Genomic DNA, 19,826 nt, shown 5'->3' on the forward strand with positions numbered 1-19,826 from the left:
CACACAGGATAGGATTAGATACACAGTCGTGCATACAGTATCACACAGGATAGGATTAGATACACAGCTCAGCAGACAGTATCACACAGGATAGGATTAGATACACAGCTCAGCAGACAGTATCACAGGATAAGATTAGATACACAGCTCAGCAGACAGTATCACACAGGGTAGGATTAGATACACAGCCCTGCAGACAGTATCACACAGGAAAGGATTAGATACACAGCCCTGAATACAGTATCACACAGGATAGGATTAGATACATGGCTCAGCAGACAGTATCACACAGAATAGGATTAGATACACAGCTCAGCAGACAGTATCACACAGGATAGGATTAGATATATGGCTCAGCAGACAGTATCACACAGGAGAGGATTAGATACACAGCCCTGCATACAGTATCACACAGGAGAGGATTAGATACACAGCTCAGCAGACAGTATCACACAGGATAGGATTAGATACACGGCTCAGCAGACAGTATCACACAGGAGAGGATTAGATACACAGCTGAGCAGACAGTATCACACAGGATAGGATTGGATACATGGCTCAACAGACAGTATCACACAGGAGAGGATTAGATACACAGCTGTGCAGACAGAATCACACTGGATAAAATTAGATACACAGCCCTGCATACAGTATCACCGGTTCACGCACAGGCCGACAGGTGGCAGGAGGAAGGAGGGTGGGTGAGCGGGGGGTGTTTTTTGAAACAGTAGCAGTGGCGGTACTCACATGCAGAGGCACACAAACACACACACAGCAGCGGTGGCGGGGGGCAGAGCAGGGGCTGGGTAGAATGGAGGGAGTGTCATTGGAGACAGTAACGACAGGGGGAAGGGCAGCGGAGACGGCGGCAGCAGCAGTAGCAGGGCTGGGTAGAGCGGAGGGAGGGGGTGTCATTGGAGACGGTAAGGTCAGGGGGAGGGAAGGGTTGGCGGCTCCTACTCACACATCCCACCGGTTGACAGGGGTAAAGTGGAGCAAACCGCATAGCTGTGAGCTCCACAATGATGGCGACAATCTCCTCCCTCTGCGGTGATCTGGACAGCCCAGGGGGCACATCCATGTCACAGCAGACGCCTACTGTAACGTTACTGAATGGGGTCGGATCCCGACCACTGTTCTCTATGCACAGGGGCTGCCATAAAGGAGTTAGTTACTGTCGTTACACACACAGCAAATCCAGCATGGCAGCCCCCAGTGCTTTCAGTAAAATTAGATATAAATAAAAACTAAATAAGCCGTGATTTTAATTTTGTATTAAAAATACTTGATTTCATAATAACTATTTTTAATACAAAAATAAAAAAACGCGACACCTTCCCTTTAATACACGGTCTGTATACAGAGAACTATTACAACAAAACCTGTATGTAGATGTTTTTCACCACTATGCAAAGCAGCATGATGCAACGCAGTATAAGGTTGCAGAGCAATTGCTACAGCAAGGCACACTGTGGAAAACTCTGTTTTTTGGCTAGATTGACTAAAAAATTACACTGACTGTACACTGTTTGGTAATGCTACTCAAAGCTGCGAGATGCAATGCAGTAGATGTTTGCAGAACTTTTAACGCAGCAAGGCACAGTGTGAAAAACTCTGTTTTTGGCTACATTGAACTAATAGATTACATTACATGTAAACTTCTCACCTGGGTCTGTGGCCTTAAATTTAAAAAAAAAAAAAAAAAAAAAAAAAAAAAAAAACTACCTCTCGCCACTTCTTACAAAGGTCTGTGGCCTTAATTTTAAAAAAAAAATGCTTTTGACACTTCTCTCCAGTGGCTGTGGCCTTAGTTTAAAAAAAAATTCTACTTGTCGCCAATGTGCAGATGAGTCTGTGTCTTTAGTTAAAAAAAAAGTAGTCACTTTGTCCCAGGTATTGCAGGCTTAACGTGTCACAAACCTGTCATTGCGCTGCAGCAGGTAGTGCTTTGAAGCGCTGAAAACCATCTGTATTACAGCATTGTGCAAGAGTGTTGGACTTCGGGCAATCTTGGCTGTGAGGGTAGCGGGTAAAGAGCTTGTTTTGGGGCCTTTTTAAAGTAGGTTTTGTTAAGGGATGGGAAATCTGTAAATTTTAAACTGCAATAAACCTCAAACTGATCACACCTTGCTGTTGCCTCTGGGCAGTATGGCTAACAAGAGCAAACCTTTGCGGCAGTGACTGCCAAGTGACCGCCAAGTTTCCCTGACTATTACCAGTTCTGATTACAGGGTGGCCACCCTGTTGGATGCCCGCTACTACGTCAAAGTGACATCACTTAAGCACGGCCGAGTCCCCTCTTCATCATGACCACAGTACCACCAAACCCAAAAATGGAAATAATCTTATTCCAATTATTTAAAGCTGTCATGTTCAGACATAGCTGCATGCTTTCAACAATATTTTTTTCAAAATAAATGCTTTGCATTTCTGGGGTAGACACTGATCAGAGTGAGTGAGACGCTTTAAGTCTAAATGGCTGGGACTGGCAGTGGCAGGTCTAGCTGGCGTACCTCCGGCTCAATTCCAAATCCAACTATGAGCTTTTAAATGCGGCAACTAGACTGTCCATGACTGGAGCAGAAAGTTGGTTCTTGTGTAGGAACTGTTAAAACAGGCAATCAAAGAATCGGTGCCCTGCTGAAACCACAGAGTTGGTACATGAGGAGTATGGGCATCTTTCATCAACCTTTGATGAAGTCAGGCACCTGTTACTTCTGTTTTTTGAGCAATATGTTGGATGGGGTGTTGTGGCCCATCTCTTTTAAATTTGGTGCTGTGTTGTGGATCTAAGGCAATGATAGCTATGAGAGTTGTAGCGCCCCTGACCCGGTCAGGCACCACTGAGTACTGCACCCATGCTGGGACAGTACTTCCAGGTAATCCTAAAGGTCAGAATGAGGTGTGTACGCACAGACACATAGCAACCAGGTCTCCCACACCTTTAGAGGGAACCCTTGGGTAGTCTCCAGAGAGGGCTAGCCTTCAATTCTTTTCAAGGGGTGTAGTACAGGGGCTGGGAGACAAAGTACAGAGGTTGTCAGGAAAGGAGTGGAGCGAGCCAGTCTGGTTGTGGTGAGCGGCGGTTGCTAAGGTATACGCACGCTCACACTAGTCAGACCCTGCGCGGTGAAGTGACAGTTGACGGGGGAGAACGGTCACCGAGGAGTCAGAAGAAGAGGTGCTCCTGGTGACTAGGCACATACAGGGTACAGATATCTAGAGCAGACTCTAGTGTAACTATCTGCTATTCCTGCCGGTGAGGGGAACTACAACTACCTCACCAACCTGACAGAGTCCAAGTCTCAGCAGCAACGCAGGGACCCATAAGGAGACAGAGCCAGAAACCATCTCACCTGGTCGACGCTGCCGGAAAACGGTCCAAAAAGGGGAGAAAAGGCAGTAGCGACTCCCTGGATAGACCCCCACGGTACTTCAGGTCAGGGGGTTATCTGAACACAGAAGTGCTAGGAAGGCGAGCTAACCTGTTACCCTCAGACTGGCCTGAAGGAGCTCCTGGTCCTACCTGGTTCATCACAGCAATGCCCGGGTCAGCTCACCATAACATCTGTGTGAGTAAAAATCAGTTAAATGACTTCTGGACTCTGCCTGAGTTTTTTTGGGACCCGTTATTCTACACACCTGAGCCCCTGGGGCCTGCCTCACTCACGGGAGCCCACACCATCTGACTGCAGACCCCATCAGCCCCAGACGCTCATAAAATCTGCAGTGGCGGTCATCCATATCCCTATAACCGCAAGCCGTGAGTGGCGTCACGACACATACAAAATCTGACATACCTGTTTGCCATATTAAAAGAAGACCCTGTGGCGTCCCTGAAGCTGCATCGATGTCCCTGGGGAGTCACAGAGTTAACCTTGTAAAAAGGATGTTTATGGGCCTTTTAAATATTGGGTGCTGGGTGGTGGATCTCGGGCAACTTGGCTGTTAGAGTTAACCTGGTAAAAAGGCTATTTAGGGGCCTTTTTACAATTTGGTGGTCTGTGGTGGAACTCTGTCAATCTTAGCTCTATGGGGAACTGGAAATACAATTTACATAGGGCAAATTTGTTCAACTTCTTGATCTGTGGGGAAAGACTGGTAATGTTGGCTGTGTGGGGCAACTGTTTAAAGTGGCTCTGTTGAGGCTTTGGTTTTCAACTTACGCCCTCAGGTTAAAATGGGAATCTTGGCTGTATGGGTGAACTGTTAATACAGACTCTGTAAGGGCCTTTTTTAATTCTTGGCCTGTGGAGAATCTCTTAAATCCACCTCTGTGTGGTCACTGTTAAAATGTTTAGTTTCTTCATTTACTTGCTATATAACAATAATTGCTATGGTAACAAAAGCCCTTTACGTCATTTTCCTATTCATATTTGTTTGCAGGGCAATTGGCATGCTCTTACCCCAATTTAGGTTCCTTTTTCACCATTTTACAGACTAGAACTTCAGCTCCCTATTGACTTGTATGGGGATCAAAGTCTGGGGTCAAGTTCTGGGTCAAATTTGGCTGTTTTTTTAGTCCTTGCTGGATTGGCGAACCCGAACATCCTATTTTTTTTCTCATTTATTTTTTCATATATATTAAATATATATATATATACAGTGCCTACAAGTAGTATTCAACCCCCTGCAGATAAAGCAGGTTTACACATTCGGAATTAACTTGACATTGTGACTTTTGGACTGTAGATCAGCCTGGAAGTGTGAAATGCACTGCAGCAAAAAAGAATGTTATTTCTTTTTTTTTTTTTTTAAATTGTGAAAAGTTTATTCAGAGGGTCATTTATTATTCAACCCCTCAAACCACCAGAATTCTGTTTGGTTCCCCTAAAGTATTAAGAAGTATTTCAGGCACAAAGAACAATGAGCTTCACATGTTTGGATTAATTATCTCTTTTTCCAGCCTTTTCTGACTAATTAAGACCCTCCCCAAACTTGTGAACCGCACTCATACTTCGTCAACATGGGAAAGACAAAGGAGCATTCCAAGGCCATCAGAGACAAGATCGTTGAGGGTCACAAGGCTGGCAAGGGGTACAAAACCCTTTCCAAGGAGTTGGGCCTACCTGCCTCCACTGTTGGGAGCATCATCCGGAAGTGGAAGGCTTATGGAACTACTGTTAGCCTTCCACGGCCTGGACAGCCTTTGAAAGTTTCCACCCGTGCCGAGGCCAGGCTTGTCCGAAGAGTCAAGGCTAACCCAAGGACAACAAGGAAGGAGCTCCGGGAAGATCTCATGGCAGTGGGGACATTGGTTTCAGTCAATACCATAAGTAACGTACTCCACCGCAATGGTCTCCGTTCCAGACGAGCCCGTAAGGTACCTTTACTTTCAAAGCGTCATGTCAAGGCTCGTCTACAGTTTGCTCATGATCACTTGGAGGACTCTGAGACAGACTGGTTCAAGGTTCTCTGGTCTGATGAGACCAAGATCGAGATCTTTGGTGCCAACCACACACGTGACGTTTGGAGACTGGATGGCACTGCATACGACCCCAAGAATACCATCCCTACAGTCAAGCATGGTGGTGGCAGCATCATGCTGTGGGGCTGTTTCTCAGCCAAGGGGCCTGGCCATCTGGTCCGCATCCATGGGAAGATGGATAGCACGGCCTACCTGGAGATTTTGGCCAAGAACCTCTGCTGCTCCATCAAGGATCTTAAGATGGGTCGTCATTTCATCTTCCAACAAGACAACGACCAAAAGCACACAGCCAAGAAAACCAAGGCCTGGTTCAAGAGGGACAAAATCAAGGTGTTGCAGTGGCCTAGTCAGTCTCCTGACCTTAACCCAATTGAAAACTTGTGGAAGGAGCTCAAGATTAAAGTCTACATGAGACACCCAAAGAACCTAGATAACTTGGAAAAGATCTGCATGGAGGAGTGGGCCAAGATAACTCCAGAGACCTGTGCCGGCCTGATCAGGTCTTATAAAAGACGATTATTAGCTGTAATTGCAAACAAGGATTATTCCACAAAATATTAAACCTAGGGGTTGAATAATAATGGACCCACACTTTTATGTTGAAAATGTATTAAAATTTAACTGAGCAACATAACTTGTTGGTTTGTAAGATTTATGCATCTGTTAATAAATCCTGCTCTTGTTTGAAGTTTGCAGGCTCTAACTTATTTGCATCTTATCAAACCTGCTAAATCTGCAGGGGGTTGAATACTACTTGTAGGCACTGTATATATATATATATATATATATATATATATAGATAGATAGATAGATAGATAGATAGATAGATATTTTTTATATAGTTTTTAACAAATTTTACAATTTTTGTCACAGTTTTTATAATGTTGCTAGTGCATTATCTTTTAGAGTTTGGAGTTTTTTAACCATAAGCTCTAGGGGTACTTTTCACGCTGCAATATCGGTACTGATATCGCTAGCAAGCGTACTCGCCCCGTCGGTTGTGTGTCACGGGAAAATTGCTGCCCGTGGTGCACAACATTACTAACACCTGTCACACGGACTTACCTTCCCTGCAACGTCGCTCTGGCCGGCAAACCGCCTCCTTTCTAAGGTGGTGGTTCGTACGGCATCACAACGACGTCACACGGCAGCCATCCAATAGTGGAGGAGGGGCGAAGATGAGCGGCTGGAACATGCCGCCCACCTCCTTCCTTCCTCATTGCCGGTGGACGGAGGTAAGGAGATGTTCGTCGCTCCTGCGGTGTCACACATAGCGATGTGTACTGCCGCAGGAACGAGGAACAACATCGCTACTGACCAGACAACGATTTTTCAGAAATAAACGACCTCTCTCAGACAAATGATTTTTTGCCTCTTTTGTGATCGTTTAAGGTTGCTCCAGCCTGTCACATGCTGCGATGTCACTAACGACGCCGGATGTGCGTCACAAACACCGTGACCCCAACGATATATCGGTAGTGATGTCACAGCATGTAAATGGCTATGTACATAGCCATCTTTGGTCACTCTTGCATCTCTAGGGTACCTTCTAAGCCTTATCAATTTCCATCAGGAACCTTACTATAATCCATACAAGTTATTGACCGGTATGCCTTCTGCTTAGTTAACCATTCTAATCTACATCACTTTGGCCTTATCCGACTAACTAGTTTATACTTTAGAATTATATGCGTCTTTTACCTCACACTGGTGTGGAGAGCCATCTCTTTCTCCACCATCCCCCTCGAGCTGACATCCTTTCTCTTCTGCAGGACTCAGGTATTTTTAGTTTGTTAGTTACCCCTTCCCACTACAACAAGTGCTAGATAACACTTAGGGGTACTTTGCACACTGCGACATTGCTAGCCGATGCTAGCGATGCCAAGCGCGATAGTACCTGCCCCCGTCGCAGATGCAATATTTTGTGATAGCTGCTGTAGTGAACATTATCGCTATGGCAGCTTCACATGCACTTACCTGCCATGTGACGTCGCTCTGGCCGGCGACCCGCCTCCTTCCTAAGGGGGAAGGTCGTGCGGCGTCACAGCGACGTCACACTGCAGGTGGCCAATAGAAGTTGGAGATGAGCGGGACATAAACATCCCGCCCACCTCCTTCCTTTCTCATTGCAGGTGGGACGCAGGTAAGGAGATGCTCCTCGCTCCTGCGGCTTCATACACAGCGATGTGTGCTGCCGCAGGAACGAGGAACAACATCGTACCTGTCGCTGCAGCGAAATTATGGGAATGACTGACACTACACAGATCACCGATTTTCGACGCTTTTGCGATCGTTTATCGGTGCTTCTAGGCTTTACACGTTGCGTCATCATTACCGGCGCCGGATGTGCGTCACTTTCGATTTGACCCCTACGAGATCACAGTAGCAATGTCACAACATGCAAAGTACCCCTTACAGTCAATTTTCTTTCCCCCTTTTTAGGCTCCATACAGATCCAGTCATATATGTAGCACTCTTCATTGTTATTTGTACCCGGATACCTGGATCTCGATGCTGCCTTCTAATTTTTTAAATATTTTTATACTAAATATAATTTATAAATTTTTTAGATGTATGTCTGACCTCTTTTTTACATTCAGAACATATCTAGATCCATCTAAACTCTCTCCCCATTAGGTAGCTCAGCAGTATTTATCTATTTCTGTTAGTGTCTTCTAATCTGGACAGGGAATACGTGGAACCTGTCTACTACCAGCGGCTTACTATCAACAGCCCTACCCTCGAACTGTCATTCTAGAGAACTCCCTATCTAATGACCAGTGGGGTGCTATTTATAATTCCCTCTTAACAGTATATTTAAACATTTTTGTCATGTTACACCTGCCTGGCAAATCTGTTTCTCGAGCGTTAGTGTCCAATTAATTAATTTCACATTTTGTTTTTGAAAGATAAAAGCTGTGCTGTGATTGGTTGCTATAGATAATAAAGGTATTTTATCTTTTAAACAGGTTTCATAAATCCTCCTCCTGGTGACTGAATAGCGTTCATACAATTGCACCCGTAAATTTGCTGAATTGCATTGGTAAATACTTAATATTCTTCATCTTTAATCTAATGCCCTTACTCCTAAACTTATTTTGCAGGTTTAATATCCAGCATGAATTGTAATGTAGGAAATAGACATATCAGAATTTAATTAAAATAATAATACGTTTAATGATATTAGAATTTACTCATAAACAATGCTCACCATTTAATAAGAAATTAACTGCGGTTGTTGAAAATATTAAATGGTATGTGGATCTCATTTTTATTTTTAATATGTGCTAATGAGCTTGGACTGTATTTAAAGCTGCGTTTTATAGCTTGTTTGTTCTTAGCAGAATCGGTTTGCTGTTAAGGGACCACAAAAAGTTAACAAGTAAGGAAATCATAATTGAGTAGAAACCTAGAAGGGCTGCAGACCAGCTGCCACATCTGCTGTCACTTCAACAGAATATATTCAGTCCATTATATCAGCATTATCAGCACAACTGTCCCAGGATGATATGTAACTGTGTGGGGACATTGCAGCACAGAAATAGCTTCAGAAAGTACTCCATTCATCCTATTCAAAACGCTTTACAATATGTTTAGATTATCTATTCTTAGTAGATTTTCAGTGAAAAATCATTTTCAGAGCATTACTGTATAAAACCATTTTTGCTCCACCCTGAGCATCTTTAATGTTTAATACAAGCTTAATAGAATACACTTCATATTGTCTGTAGGATACATTTTATTATTTGTTTTTACTTATAAAAATGTGTAAGAATGGGTAAAAAAAAAATTAAATGCTAATATTTTTCATATACCTGAAAAAGAATATCCTTAATTAAAAGGTACTTTATTACAATTCACTATTGCAATTTATTTATTTTTTTCTTTCTTTTCCAAGATGAGCATTTTTAAAACACAATTGTAACTGAGTTTATAATAAGGCTGTCTGCGCACGATGCGTTTTTTCATGCGTTTACGCAGCGTTTTAAACTGCAGCGTAAATGCATGCGTTTTGCGTCCCCAGCAAAGTCTATGACAATTAAGCAAATTCCATGTGCACGTTGCGTTTTGAAATGCAGTGTTTTGGATGGCAAATTTTTTACAAAATCGATGCGTTCTAAAAAGCAACATGTCACTTCTTTTGTGCGTTTTGGATGCTTTTCCCTCTCTGTCTGTGGGAGAGCAAGGATCCAGAACGCATCCAATCTGCATTCAAAATGCATTCAAAATGCATCCAAAACACAGCGTTTTGTATGCATTTTGAAACGCACATGCAGTGACAAAATGCTGCAGAATATTTGTCAAGGCAGAACGCAACATGCGCACAAACCCTAAGCCTACATATCTGTAATGTGTTCTTAAGTTGTTTATATGATGAGTTTTTGATGCTGTGTATGTATTTTGGCTGTAAGAATGGTAGACAATGGCTGTCATGTTCCTAATCCTGAAGACACCAATCGGATTGTCTTGTCATGTATCATAGTGTGAATAATGTCTTGAGTGTTTTGTAAATATTGTGATGTGATATGTCAAGTATAATATGCATAGTGTGTAGCAATGTTATAGATAATTTAAAGTATTATAATGGTAATGTACAGTATGTGTATTAGGATAAGGTGTAAAGTAATAAAATGGATGATAGAGAGAAGTGTTATTAGAAGTAAAAATTGCTCACCAAAAAAAACATTAGCCAACAAGGGTAAAATAGCAAATGCATTCATCAGGATACAGCAAGCCCTGCATGATAAAGGTGGGGGCAACACAGGTGCAGAATACTGATGAGACAACCCCTCTCAACTTACCATTTCATCAAGGGAGTGGTTGCTGGTATTAGACTTAGGCGGGCTTTGCACACTACGACATCGCAAGCCGATGCTGCGATGCCGAGCGCGATAGTCCCCGCCCCCATCGCAACTGCAATATCCTTGTGATAACTGCCGTAGCGAACATTATCGCTACGGCAGCTTCACATGGACTCACCTGTCCTGTGACTGTCGCTCTGGCCGGCGACCCGCCTCCTTATTAAGGGGGCGGGTCGTATGGCGTCACTGCGACGTCACACGGCAGGTGGCCAATAGGAGCGGAGGGGCGAGGATGAGCGGGATGTAAACATCCCGCCCACCTCCTTCCTTCCGCATATCCTACGGAATCTGCAGTGACGCCGGTAGGAGTTGTTCCTCGCTCCTGCGGCTTCACACACAGCGATGTGTGCTGCCGCAGGAACAAGGAACAACATCGGACCGTCGCGTCAGCGTAATCATGGATTACGCCGACGCTGCACCGATGATACGATTACGACGCTTTTGCGCTCGTTAATCGTATCATCGAGCCTTTACACACTACGATGTTGCATGCGATGCCGGAAGTACGTCATTTTCAATTTGACCCCACCGACATCGCACCTGCGATGTCGTAGTGTGCAAAGCCCGCCTTACACCTAGATGAGGTTTGCATAGAACGCCAGTCACAAAGGTATGTGTGGTGCACCGTGTCTGACTTACAGCTTACAACTTGATGACTTCCATACTATTAGATCAGGCAGGCTGCCCAAAACTATATACAGTTGAAACCAGAAGTTTACATACACTATCTAAAACGACACTGATGCAGGTTTTTCTCACTCTCTCACATGAAATCAGAATAAACCTTTCCCAATTTAGGTCAATTAGGATTGCCAAAATTATTTATGTTTGCCAAATGCCATTATAATGAGAAATGCATAAAGCAGGAGATGAAAGGGGTTAAATCCATGTTTCCTTGTATAATAAAGAAGGATCCAGGAATGATCAGTATCAAGATTTTATTGTTCTTCTATGCAGTTCGGAGTCTTGCTCCTTCTTCAGGACAAAATCACTGATGTACAACCTGAAGTAAGTGCAAGACTCTGAAACACGTAGAAGAACAATAAAACCACAATACTGATTATTCCTGTATCCTACTTTTTCTCCTGCGTCACTATGGCTCAGGCTGCATCATTTGCACAGCTGTTGCAGACCCTGTCTCAGGAGTTTTTGGACATGTAGTCTGAGGGTGTGCAGCAGCTGCAACAAATTTCTTGATTTCTGGTGTCTGCGCATGACCTGGCACAACTAGAACCCAACATAGCCCCCGCAGATACATTTTCTGGTTGGAGGAATAAATTTACCACCTTCAGGGAGGCCTGTAAATTATACTTCATGCTCCGCTCTCATTTTTGGGGAGTGAGGACCAGCGAGTCGGGATTGTTGTCTCTTAATTGCAGAGAGATCCCCTATCTTGGGCCTTCTCTCTGTCAACTGACTCTCTATCATTATGGTCGGTGGACGAGTTTTTGTGACTTTTGCCCTTGTGTATGGCTACCCTGATAGCGTCAGACTCGCAGAGTCTAAATTTCGAAGGCTCCTGCAGGGAGCACAGCCAGGGGAAGAGTATTTCTCAGCGTTCCGGAGGATGGCCACTGACACCCAGTTGAAGGACTCAGCGCTTAAGGGTTATTTCTGTAAGGGGTTGTCAGCTAGGCTTAGGGACTCTTTGGTGCAATACTCTACCCTGGAGTTGCTGGAGGCCGCCATGGCCCTCGTCATTAGAGTAGATCGACGCCTCGGGGGAAGACCCTCCAGGACCCTGTCCCCTGTCATTTTCCCCAGGGAAGCGCATCCACTGATGCAGTTGGGGGGAGCATCCCTTCAGACTGAGTCACTCGCAGTTCGTTGTGGATCTGGGTCCTACTTCTATTGTGGGGATAAGGGTCATTACATTGGGGCCGGTCCAATGAGACCTAAGCCAACTCTCTCTGGCAAAAAGCCATGTCCTCCTGGTCGGGTAGAGGGAAACGACCAGGCTGTGTACATGTCCTCCATCTACATGTCTCAGTTCACCATTACAGCAGGTTATAGGTGGAAAAACTGAGATGATCTCTGTGCTGGTGGAAAGCGGAGCTAGGGCCAATTTGGTGACTTGCTTTTCTCAGACTTGGGGTCTGATGCATTGTGCACTGACAAAATCCATTCCCATCCAGGCTATTGACTCAGCTCCGCTCAGCAGGAGAGAGTTCACCCATACCATGGCTAATATCAACCTGTGTGTGGGCTTGGTTCATAAGGAATGTCTGTCCTGTTATGTCTTGGAGGGTCTGCCTACTCCCATCATGTTGGGTCTTCACTGGTTAAAGAGATATAACCCTGTAATTGACTGGCAGTCTGAGGAAGTAGTCAGCTGGGGCATATTCTATGAAACTAGGTGACTGTATGCTACCATCTCCATGATTCTTATCCCACCACCCTGTCTGCCAATAGCGAACACCATGGTGTCCAGGAAAAAAGATGGTGTGATACCCCCACCTCAGGGGAAGAGTAGACCTCACTGTGAACCCGGTAGAGGTGATTATGGGTGTGTTATGGTTTCCACTAAGTGTAAATATATAAGAAAAGTCAGAAGTCTTTAAATTTGCCTAAATATATCCATACATCTCATGATCCCAAAGATAAACAGGAAAAAGCTCTATAATGAACATAGAAATTTATTTGAACATAGAGTACATGGGATATAAAAGTACAGAGAAATATATCATGACCAGGAAAATGACACAAAAAGGTGAAAAACACCCCATGTGGGGCCACATGTCAAGACAATGTATATACTTGCTCCCTGATAAAGTGCTGAGTGAGAAAATCACATATACAAGTAAGAAAGCCGTTTGCAGCAAAGCACCTTACTACATACACTGAACAAAGTCAGAGGGCTGCATGCTGCAACACAGTAAAGCATGAGTATCAACACAGCACTACACTTAAAGTGAGGGAGCTTACCAGGATAAAACACTTTGCATGTGGACACACATGGGGGACAAGTCCCAACACGTGTTTCGTGTGACTTCCTCAGGGGACCTTTCCACTAAGTGTGCGGTACTGGAGCATAAGGTGTTGAATAGATGTAGAGACTCCTCTGTTGTTGGTTCTGTCTGGAGTTTTTCCTCTATTACCAGGTGCACACGTGGAAATAAACGTTCAGGTCTAGACCTGTCTCAGAATGACTATGTGTGGGTGTCCACTAAAAACACCAGGTGGAAGTGTGTGTCTGGGTCTGTAGGCTCAAGGTTTATTCATCCTTTGAGGGTAACTATATAAGCGAATATGTCTGGCTCACAATAAAGGTGTAGGTGCCCAGAAAAAATAGTAAACAATCAATATAATAATAATTCTGGCACACAAAATTTTTGAAAAACTTATGAAACAACTCTTTGAATGCAAATGTCGTTTATTCATGCAGTAAGTTGATGATAATACATCCGACGTTTCGACCGTTAAAAATGGTCTTTATCAAGGATTGATTTATCTATAAATATAGGAAATATATACAGAAGAAAAAGAAAGAAATCAATACTGGGTATTTCATCAATTGATGCGATTACATGTATTACATACATCATGCACATAGTCATGTGCTGCACACAATAAACTCAAGGATACATGAACAAGGGTTATATGCAATGTACAAAAACCTATTCAATTTAGAACAATGTGTACTGATAACAACATGAGTACAGCAAACACCCACCTATATCAACACTGCGATGGTACACATGCAATGATAGCTGGTCAATATTGGTGAGTATAATGGGATCAGACACTGTGATCCTGAATATAAATTGCAAAATAAAAGAAAAATACGTAAAACAGTCATCAAGGAACAAAAATCATGCATTACATGACGTATCAGCAATATGATTCACAAAAAGCATGTGTACCTCACGTGTCTGTCTGTCGACACTGAAAGGGGTAAGAATACCAACCAGACGTGGGTTGACACGTGTCAAGGGTTATGGCTGAATGAAAAGCAATGATAATATTACAATCAAGGTGTATACAATGAGCATAAGGAAATATCGACTGAGAGAAGCACACTACCTGGATTGGTGAACAGTACCTTCAAAAAGGAACCATATGAGTGATTGAGAGTCCCTCACTGAGAGATTCTCAGTTGCCTCCAACAGGCTAAACGCTACAGAGTGAGAGATATGCCAGAACAAGAACACATATGAGATCATAACATCAGTATGAGATACAGCAAATAGGGAGTAATAAGGTTGAAAACTCCATATTACCTTATTCAAATGTTACTGGACATGTGTTTCAAAGGTGCAATTCCCATGGGAAGAGGTGCGTACGTCCCTTTAAGTTCTATGAGAAACCATATCACAAGTGTGACTAAATGTGCAGGGAGGCGGAGAAGCATCACTATGGACACATACCTGAGGTATATAGAACAACCTACAGCCGGGTGCCCAGGGGGATATAAGGAAATATCTGAGAGAAAGCATAGAATAATATAAATGGAGATAATGGAGCGTGCCACTAAGCACGATCCATGACGTGACCCGTACCTGTGAAGTCTGGCATAGGGTAAAAGCCCTGTAAGGTGATGACAAAGGAAATAGGTCCCTGGACAGTGTGCAGCACACACCGGCCGAACCGCCTTATATGCTGCATGTAGTGGTGCCCATATGTCCCACTTCCTGGAAGTGGAACGCAGCGTGCAGCCCGTGGAGCGCACGCCGCGCATGCGCAGTACCGTCACCGGCACCGCGCATGCGCAGGGGGCGGGCCACCGGGCAGCAAGCAGTGAGGATGGTGAAAGGACGTAAGAGCCTAAGGGGGCGTGTGTATAGTAATATAGGCGTGACTGAGCGGTGAACAGGCCTGTGAATTGTACGTAGCCCAAGCGCTGCGCCTGGTTATTGGCACAGCGCCTGAGCCGGGCACAGAACACAGGGCTAGGTGTATGGCTAGTAACATTGTGGGGGAACAAGGTATATAACGCCTATGCAGTGCCAAGTGACAATTACCAAGTGAAGGAATAACTTTGCTGGTGCCGGTGGGTGAGGGATCAGGCGGAGGGAGCCTAAAACAAAAGGGAAAAGATGTGTTAGAGCCAAATAAAGGTCAATGTTATTCATTATAATGTCTCCCATACTGAAGTTTCACAAACGGATAAAACAGACGATAAGGCAATATCACGTATCGTACAAATTATGAAAAGACATACTGCAAAAATACCACAATGAGGACAGAAGGATTACCACCATCAAACATGAAGCATCATAACAGGATGTAATGTCATGAAATAAATCACTATCATATGCACATGTCATGTTCCCTATTCAAGCCCTTGGGTTCCAAAGTGTTCAAGGTAAAAATCCAATAAGATTCTCTTTCTTTAAGAGTGCGTATACGATTACCACCTCTTCTAGAGGGAGGAACGTGTTCCAGTACCTGAAACTTAAGTTGGGCAATAGTGTGACCTTGTGTAATGAAGTGGTATGGGATTGGTAGAAGGGTCTGTTTGCACCGTATAGTAGATTTGTGTTTACTGATGCGGTCTCGGATATGCTGGGTAGTTTCCCCAACATATCCGAGACCGCACGGGCATTTGATCAAATAGACCACAAAGGATGATTCACAGGTGAAGAAGCCTCGTATAGAAAAAATACGGCCCGACAGTGGATGAGTAAAGGTGCTACCCCTAGTAAGATTGTTGCACTGAACACAATGGAGACAAGGAAAATTCCCATTTCTGGGAGTGCCAAGAAATGTCTGTCTCTGTACGGGTTTGCCAGGACCAATGTCCGCCCTAACGAAACTATCACGGAGATTGCGGGGTCTCTTGTTACAAAACAAAGGGGGGGAATGAAACTCCTTTATGTCCGGATAGGCCTTTCCCAGGAGTGGCCAGTATTTGCATACAATATTCCTAATCAAGGGAGAAAAAGGATGGTATGTACTTACACATGTCATACGCGGAGCTGTTTGTGAACTGGTACACGTCCGGGGAGTTCTCCTGTCTGCTATATTATTAGGGTATCCCCTTTGTAGAAATTTGTTACTCATCTCACGGGACCGCTTCTCTCGTTGAGCAGGGTCTGACACTATGCGTTCAACACGCCTGTGCTGGGAGATGGGAAGTCCCTGTTTTGTGTGACGGGGATGGCAGCTGGTGTAATGCAACAGACTATTACGGTCCGTTGGTTTCACATATAGGTCTGTGCTAAGGGAACCGTCAGATAAAAGCACCATGGTGTCAAGAAAATTAATCCTGTGGCTATCATAATGAATAGTGAAAGAAAGCCCTTGCTTGAATGAGTTCATGTCTGTGTAGAATTGTGTAAGGGATGTAAGATCACCCCGCCAGATCATGAATATGTCGTCTATGTACCTTTTCCAACAGACTGAGTGTTCAAGCCATAGAGTATGCTGATAGACAAAGGATTCCTCAAAATATTCCATAAAAATATTTGCATACGGAGGTGCTAAATTTGAACCCATCGCGGTACCCCGTCTCTGCAAGTAAAATTGATCTTGGAATAGGAAGAAATTATGCTCCAAAACCAATTGGAGAAGATCAAGACAGAACTTATTCTGTAGGGGAGAATAGGAACTATGCCTGCTCAAAAACCACTCTACAGATCGAATACCGTCATGATGTTGGATACTAGTGTAGAGACTATTAACATCAAAGGATACCAGAAGACAGTTGGATGGTAATGACCCAAGAGACTGCAAATGTAGCAGAAAATCCGTGGTGTCCTTTAAATATGACTTAATGTTGGGTATGAGTGGAGTGAGAATTCTTTCAACGGTAATGGCCAGTGGGGACAAGACAGAATCAGTAGAGGCTACAATAGGGCGTCCCGGGGGTTGTTGCATGTTCTTATGAACCTTGGGCAATGTGTAAAAGACTGGTATTACCGGATGGGTTTTAATAAGGAATTCAGCTAGTTTCTGATCTATGGTGTTATTAGTGACATGAAAGTCGACGGTATGTTTAATGAGTCCCTGTATGTCAGATGTGGGGTCACGTGAAATCGGTAAATAGGTGTCAATATCCCTGAGCTGGCCTAGAATCTCATCAATGTAATATTTTTTGTCCAATACAACGATGGCACCGCCTTTATCGGCCGGCTTAATGATGATGGTAGGGTTGTCCTTAAGTTCTTGTATGGCTCGGCTTTCCTCAATGGACAGATTGCTCTTTATCCTAAAACGTCCTTCGTCAATCGAGTGTAATGTCTGACTAATGTCCCTGGAAACCATGGAGACAAAGGTTTCAATAGGATGATATGTCTTAGGAGGATTAAAGGAGCTGGGAATCCTAAGGTCCAGTTGTTTCAACTGGAACATGTTAACAGAGTCAGGGCAAATAGGTGCAGAGTCAGGTTGGGAGAATCTATCAGTGCTGAAATGGGCTTTTAGCCGTAAGGACCTAAAAAATCTCCTCATCTCCTGATCCAGTTTGAATGGATCAAGGGAGGGAGTTGGACAGAATGACAACCCTCGCTGTAACACCTGTGACTCAAGATTAGACAAATTATAAGATGAAATATTATAAACTAGGTTGGTACCTGTGACCGTGTTTGTACACGGTATGTCGGTGCAGGTCCGGCGGCCCCTCTTACTGCGCCTCGTTTTCCTCTTTGGGTGGAACGTTGAGGTAAAAAATGGGATTGCCGGGGGCTATATTGGTCAGTGTTGGATCCTGAAGACGACGAGAAACGGTTGTAGAAAGTAGGGCGTCTTGGGATATCATCTGTAAATTGCCACCGATAGACCCGGTTTTTTGAGTAGTCCTCTTGGTCTCGGAGAAACTTTGACCTTTTACGTTCTTGGAGAGTTTTTCTGAACTCGGCGATATGGTCCTTTGTCTTCGAATGAATTCTCTCCCACTCAGTAATAGGAATAGTGTTCTGTAATTGTTGTTCAATAGAATGAATGTTCTTACTCAGATCTTCAATTTCTGTGTGTAAAAACTCGATGGTAAGTATTATTAAGTCCATAGAGCATTTGTTAATGATGCTCTCAAATTTGGTGCAGTAGTCCGGTTTGTCCGAAAAAAGAGTTGGTTTGAGTGATACCCGCAAGCCTCTGGGGATACGTTGCACGCGGTGGTACTCTGCCAGAGTAGCACAATGGAGTTCCAGAGCAGTGTGCCTTCTCAGTTCCTTCTCATAGTCTCTGGAGCGAACTTCTTCGGTAGGAACCGATAAGAATGTATTAGGTATAGTCACTTTAGACAAAATGCTGCTGACTTCATCTGTGTTGTACGAAAAAGTAGTGAAGGACATCAGGAAAAAGGTAAAGGCTGGAGCTCAGAACAAAAATAAAGTCAATATATAAGCGAATATGTCTGGCTCACAATAAAGGTGTAGGTGCCCAGAAAAAATAGTAAACAATCAATATAATAATAATTCTGGCACACAAAAATTTTTGAAAAACTTATGAAACAACTCTTTGAATGCAAATGTCGTTTATTCATGCAGTAAGTTGATGATAATACATCCGACGTTTCGACCGTTAAAAATGGTCTTTATCAAGGATTGATTTATCTATAAATATAGGAAATATATACAGAAGAAAAAGAAAGAAATCAATACTGGGTATTTCATCAATTGATGCGATTACATGTATTACATACATCATGCACATAGTCATGTGCTGCACACAATAAATGAACAGTACCTTCAAAAAGGAACCATATGAGTGATTGAGAGTCCCTCACTGAGAGATTCTCAGTTGCCTCCAACAGGCTAAACGCTACAGAGTGAGAGATATGCCAGAACAAGAACACATATGAGATCATAACATCAGTATGAGATACAGCAAATAGGGAGTAATAAGGTTGAAAACTCCATATTACCTTATTCAAATGTTACTGGACATGTGTTTCAAAGGTGCTATTCCCATGGGAAGAGGTGCGTACGTCCCTTTAAGTTCTATGAGAAACCATATCACAAGTGTGACTAAATTATATTCAGGATCACAGTGTCTGATCCCATTATACTCACCAATATTGACCAGCTATCATTGCATGTGTACCATCGCAGTGTTGATATAGGTGGGTGTTTGCTGTACTCATGTTGTTATCAGTACACATTGTTCTAAATTGAATAGGTTTTTGTACATTGCATATAACCCTTGTTCATGTATCCTTGAGTTTATTGTGTGCAGCACATGACTATGTGCATGATGTATGTAATACATGTAATCGCATCAATTGATGAAATACCCAGTATTGATTTCTTTCTTTTTCTTCTGTATATATTTCCTATATTTATAGATAAATCAATCCTTGATAAAGACCATTTTTAACGGTCGAAACGTCGGATGTATTATCATCAACTTACTGCATGAATAAACGACATTTGCATTCAAAGAGTTGTTTCATAAGTTTTTCAAAAATTTTTGTGTGCCAGAATTATTATTATATTGATTGTTTACTATTTTTTCTGGGCACCTACACCTTTATTGTGAGCCAGACATATTCGCTTATATATTGACTTTATTTTTGTTCTGAGCTCCAGCCTTTACCTTTTTCCTGATGTCCTTCACTACTTTTTCGTACAACACAGATGAAGTCAGCAGCATTT

This window comes from Anomaloglossus baeobatrachus, chromosome 3, assembly GCF_048569485.1.
Source record: "Anomaloglossus baeobatrachus isolate aAnoBae1 chromosome 3, aAnoBae1.hap1, whole genome shotgun sequence".
Classification (NCBI taxonomy): Eukaryota; Metazoa; Chordata; class Amphibia; order Anura; family Aromobatidae; genus Anomaloglossus; species Anomaloglossus baeobatrachus.